Below are 6000 nucleotides of genomic sequence, written 5' to 3'. Positions count from 1 at the left end.
TGAATTAAACCTAGTACATGATTGGTTGAACACAAGGGTAATGAATTAAACTGGATGTGACCTAGTACATGATTGGTTGAGCACAAGGGTAATGAATTAATCTGGATGTGACCTAGTACATGATTGGTTGAGCACATGGGTAATGAATTAAACTGGATGTGACCTAGTACATGATTGGTTGAGCACAAGGGTAATGAATTAAACTGGATGTGACCTAGTACATGATTGGTTGAGCACAAGGGTAATGAATTAATCTGGATGTGACCTAGTACATGACTGGTTGAGCACAAGGGTAATGAATTAATCTGGATGTGACCTAGTACATGATAGGTTGAGCACAAGGGTAATGAATTAATCTGGATGTGACCTAGTACATGATTGGTTGAGCACAAGGGTAATGAATTAAACTGGATGTGACCTAGTACATGATTGGTTGAGCACAAGGGTAATGAATTAATCTGGATGTGACCTAGTACATGATTGGTTGAGCACATGGGTAATGAATTTAACTGGATGTGACCTAATACATGATAGGTTGAGCACAAGGGTAATGAATTAATCTGGATGTGTCCTAGTACATGATTGGTTCACTACCAAGAGGAAAGAATCAATCTAGATTTGACTTAGTACATGATTGGTTCACTAACCAGGTAATGAATTAATCTGGATGTGACCTAGTACATGATTGGTTCATTACCAGGGGGAAAGAATCAATCTAGATTTGACCTAGTGCATGATTGGTTCACTACCAGGGGGAAAGAATCAATCTAGATTTGACCTAGTACATGATTGGTTCACTGCCAGGGGGAAAGAATCAATCTAGATTTGACCTAGTGCATGATTGGTTCACTACCAGGTAATGAATTAAACTGGATGTGAGCTGTACATGATTGGTTGAGTACAAGGGTAATGAATTAATCTGGATGTGACCTAGTACATGATTGGTTGAGCACAAGGGTAATGAATTAAACTGGATGTGACCTAGTACATGATTGGTTGAGCACAAGGGTAATGAATTAATCTGGATGTGACCTAGTACATGATTGGTTGAGCACATGGGTAATGAATTAAACTGGATGTGACCTAGTACATGATTGGTTGAGCACATGGGTAATGAATTAAACTGGATGTGACCTAGTACATGATTGGTTGAGCACAAGGGTAATGAATTAAACTGGATGTGACCTAGTACATGATTGGTTGAGCACAAGGGTAATGAATTAATCTGGATGTGACCTAGTACATGATAGGTTGAGCACAAGGGTAATGAATTAATCTGGATGTGACCTAGTACATGATTGGTTGAGCACAAGGGTAATGAATTAATCTGGATGTGACCTAGTACATGACTGGTTGAGCACAAGGGTAATGAATTAATCTGGATGTGACCTAGTACATGATAGGTTGAGCACAAGGGTAATGAATTAATCTGGATGTGACCTAGTACATGATAGGTTGAGCACAAGGGTAATGAATTAATCTGGATGTGTCCTAGTACATGATTGGTTCACTACCAAGAGGAAAGAATCAATCTAGATTTGACTTAGTACATGATTGGTTCACTAACCAGGTAATGAATTAATCTGGATGTGACCTAGTACATGATTGGTTCACTACCAGGGGGAAAGAATCAATCTAGATTTGACCTAGTGCATGATTGGTTCACTACCAGGGGGAAAGAATCAATCTAGATTTGACCTAGTACATGATTGGTTCACTGCCAGGGGGAAAGAATCAATCTAGATTTGACCTAGTGCATGATTGGTTCACTACCAGGTAATGAATTAAACTGGATGTGACCTGTACATGATTGGTTGAGTACAAGGGTAATGAATTAATCTGGATGTGACCTAGTACATGATTGGTTGAACACAAGGGTAATGAATTAAACTGGATGTGACCTAGTACATGATTGGTTGAGCACAAGGGTAATGAATTAATCTGGATGTGACCTAGTACATGATTGGTTGAGCACATGGGTAATGAATTAAACTGGATGTGACCTAGTACATGATTGGTTGAGCACATGGGTAATGAATTAAACTGGATGTGACCTAGTACATGATTGGTTGAGCACAAGGGTAATGAATTAAACTGGATGTGACCTAGTACATGATTGGTTGAGCACAAGGGTAATGAATTAATCTGGATGTGACCTAGTACATGATTGGTTGAGCACAAGGGTAATGAATTAATCTGGATGTGACCTAGTACATGACTGGTTGAGCACAAGGGTAATGAATTAATCTGGATGTGACCTAGTACATGATAGGTTGAGCACAAGGGTAATGAATTAATCTGGATGTGACCTAGTACATGATTGGTTGAGCACAAGGGTAATGAATTAATCTGGATGTGACCTAGTACATGACTGGTTGAGCACAAGGGTAATGAATTAATCTGGATGTGACCTAGTACATGATAGGTTGAGCACAAGGGTAATGAATTAATCTGGATGTGACCTAGTACATGACTGGTTGCGCACAAGGGTAATGAATTAATCTGGATGTGACCTAGTACATGATACTTTGAGTACAAGGGTAATGAATTAATCTGGATGTGACCTAGTACATGATTGGTTGAGCACATGGGTAATGAATTTAACTGGATGTGACCTAATACATGATAGGTTGAGCACAAGGGTAATGAATTAATCTGGATGTGTCCTAGTACATGATTGGTTCACTACCAAGAGGAAAGAATCAATCTAGATTTGACTTAGTACATGATTGGTTCACTAACCAGGTAATGAATTAATCTGGATGTGACCTAGTACATGATTGGTTCACTACCAGGGGGAAAGAATCAATCTCGATTTGACCTAGTGCATGATTGGTTCACTACCAGGGGGAAAGAATCAATCTAGATTTGACCTAGTACATGATTGGTTCACTGCCAGGGGGAAAGAATCAATCTAGATTTGACCTAGTGCATGATTGGTTCACTACCAGGTAATGAATTAAACTGGATGTGACCTGTACATGATTGGTTGAGTACAAGGGTAATGAATTAATCTGGATGTGACCTAGTACATGATTGGTTGAGCACAAGGGTAATGAATTAAACTGGATGTGACCTAGTACATGATTGGTTGAGCACAAGGGTAATGAATTAATCTGGATGTGACCTAGTACATGATTGGTTGAGCACATGGGTAATGAATTAAACTGGATGTGACCTAGTACATGATTGGTTGAGCACATGGGTAATGAATTAAACTGGATGTGACCTAGTACATGATTGGATGAGCACAAGGGTAATGAATTAAACTGGATGTGACCTAGTACATGATTGGTTGAGCACAAGGGTAATGAATTAATCTGGATGTGACCTAGTACATGATTGGTTGAGCACAAGGGTAATGAATTAATCTGGATGTGACCTAGTACATGACTGGTTGAGCACAAGGGTAATGAATTAATCTGGATGTGACCTAGTACATGATAGGTTGAGCACAAGGGTAATGAATTAATCTTGATGTGACCTAGTACATGATTGGTTGAGCACAAGGGTAATGAAGTAATCTGGATGTGACCTAGTACATGACTGGTTGAGCACAAGGGTAATGAATTAATCTGGATGTGACCTAGTACATGATAGGTTGAGCACAAGGGTAATGAATTAATCTGGATGTGACCTAGTACATGATAGGTTGAGCACAAGGGTAATGAATTAAACTGGATGTGACCTAGTACATGATTGGTTGAGCACAAGGGTAATGAATTAATCTGGATGTGACCTAGTACATGATTGGTTGAGCACATGGGTAATGAATTTAACTGGATGTGACCTAATACATGATAGGTTGAGCACAAGGGTAATGAATTAATCTGGATGTGTCCTAGTACATGATTGGTTCACTACCAAGAGGAAAGAATCAATCTAGATTTGACTTAGTACATGATTGGTTCACTAACCAGGTAATGAATTAATCTGGATGTGACCTAGTACATGATTGGTTCACTACCAGGGGGAAAGAATCAATCTAGATTTGACCTAGTGCATGATTGGTTCACTACCAGGGGGAAAGAATCAATCTAGATTTGACCTAGTACATGATTGGTTCACTGCCAGGGGGAAAGAATCAATCTAGATTTGACCTAGTGCATGATTGGTTCACTACCAGGTAATGAATTAAACTGGATGTGACCTGTACATGATTGGTTGAGTACAAGGGTAATGAATTAATCTGGATGTGACCTAGTACATGATTGGTTGAGCACAAGGGTAATGAATTAAACCTAGTACATGATTGGTTGAACACAAGGGTAATGAATTAAACTGGATGTGACCTAGTACATGATTGGTTGAGCACAAGGGTAATGAATTAATCTGGATGTGACCTAGTACATGATTGGTTGAGCACATGGGTAATGAATTAAACTGGATGTGACCTAGTACATGATTGGTTGAGCACAAGGGTAATGAATTAAACTGGATGTGACCTAGTACATGATTGGTTGAGCACAAGGGTAATGAATTAATCTGGATGTGACCTAGTACATGATTGGTTGCGCACATGGGTAATGAATTTAACTGGATGTGACCTAATACATGATAGGTTGAGCACAAGGGTAATGAATTAATCTGGATGTGACCTAGTACATGATTGGTTGAGCACAAGGGTAATGAATTAAACTGGATGTGACCTAGTACATGATTGGTTGAGCACAAGGGTAATGAATTAATCTGGATGTGACCTAGTACATGATTGGTTGAGCACAAGGGTAATGAATTAATCTGGATGTGACCTAGTACATGATTGGTTGAACCCAAGGGTAATGAATTAAACTGGATGTGACCTAGTACATGATTGGTTGAACCCAAGGGTAATGAATTAAACTGGATGTGACCTAGTACATGATTGGTTGAACACAAGGGTAATGAATTAAACTGTATGTGACCTAGTACATGATTGGTTGAGCACAAGGGTAATGAATTAAACTGGATGTGACCTAGTACATGATTGGTTGAGCACAAGGGTAATGAATTAATCTGGATGTGACCTAGTACATGACTGGTTGAGCACAAGGGTAATGAATTAATCTGGATGTGACCTAGTACATGACTGGTTGAGCACAAGGGTAATGAATTAATCTGGATGTGACCTAGTACATGATAGGTTGAGCACAAGGGTAATGAATTAATCTGGATGTGACCTAGTACATGATTGGTTGAGCACAAGGGTAATGAATTAAACTGGATGTGACCTAGTACATGATTGGTTGAGCACAAGGGTAATGAATTAATCTGGATGTGACCTAGTACATGATTGGTTGAGCACATGGGTAATGAATTTAACTGGATGTGACCTAATACATGATAGGTTGAGCACAAGGGTAATGAATTAATCTGGATGTGACCTAGTACATGATTGGTTGAGCACAAGGGTAATGAATTAATCTGGATGTGACCTAGTACATGATTGGTTGAACCCAAGGGTAATGAATTAAACTGGATGTGACCTAGTACATGATTGGTTGAACCCAAGGGTAATGAATTAAACTGGATGTGACCTAGTACATGATTGGTTGAACACAAGGGTAATGAATTAAACTGTATGTGACCTAGTACATGATTGGTTGAGCACAAGGGTAATGAATTAATCTGGATGTGACCTAGTACATGATTGGTTGAGCACATGGGTAATGAGTTTAACTGGATGTGACCTAATACATGATAGGTTGAGCACAAGGATAATGAATTAATCTGGATGTGACCTAGTACATGATTGGTTGAGCACAAGGGTAATGAATTAAACTGGATGTGACCTAGTACATGATTGGTTGAGCACAAGGGTAATGAATTAATCTGGATGTGACCTAGTACATGATTGGTTGAGCACAAGGGTAATGAATTAAACTGGATGTGACCTAGTACATGATTGGTTGAGCACAAGGGTAATGAATTAATCTGGATGTGACCTAGTACATGATTGGTTGAGCACAAGGGTAATGAATTAAACTGGATGCGACCTAGTACATGATTGGTTGAGTACAA

This window comes from Saccoglossus kowalevskii, chromosome 17, assembly GCF_978046115.1.
Source record: "Saccoglossus kowalevskii chromosome 17, keSacKowa6.1, whole genome shotgun sequence".
NCBI lineage: Eukaryota > Metazoa > Hemichordata > Enteropneusta > Harrimaniidae > Saccoglossus > Saccoglossus kowalevskii.
This window is presented reverse-complemented; position numbering follows the sequence as displayed.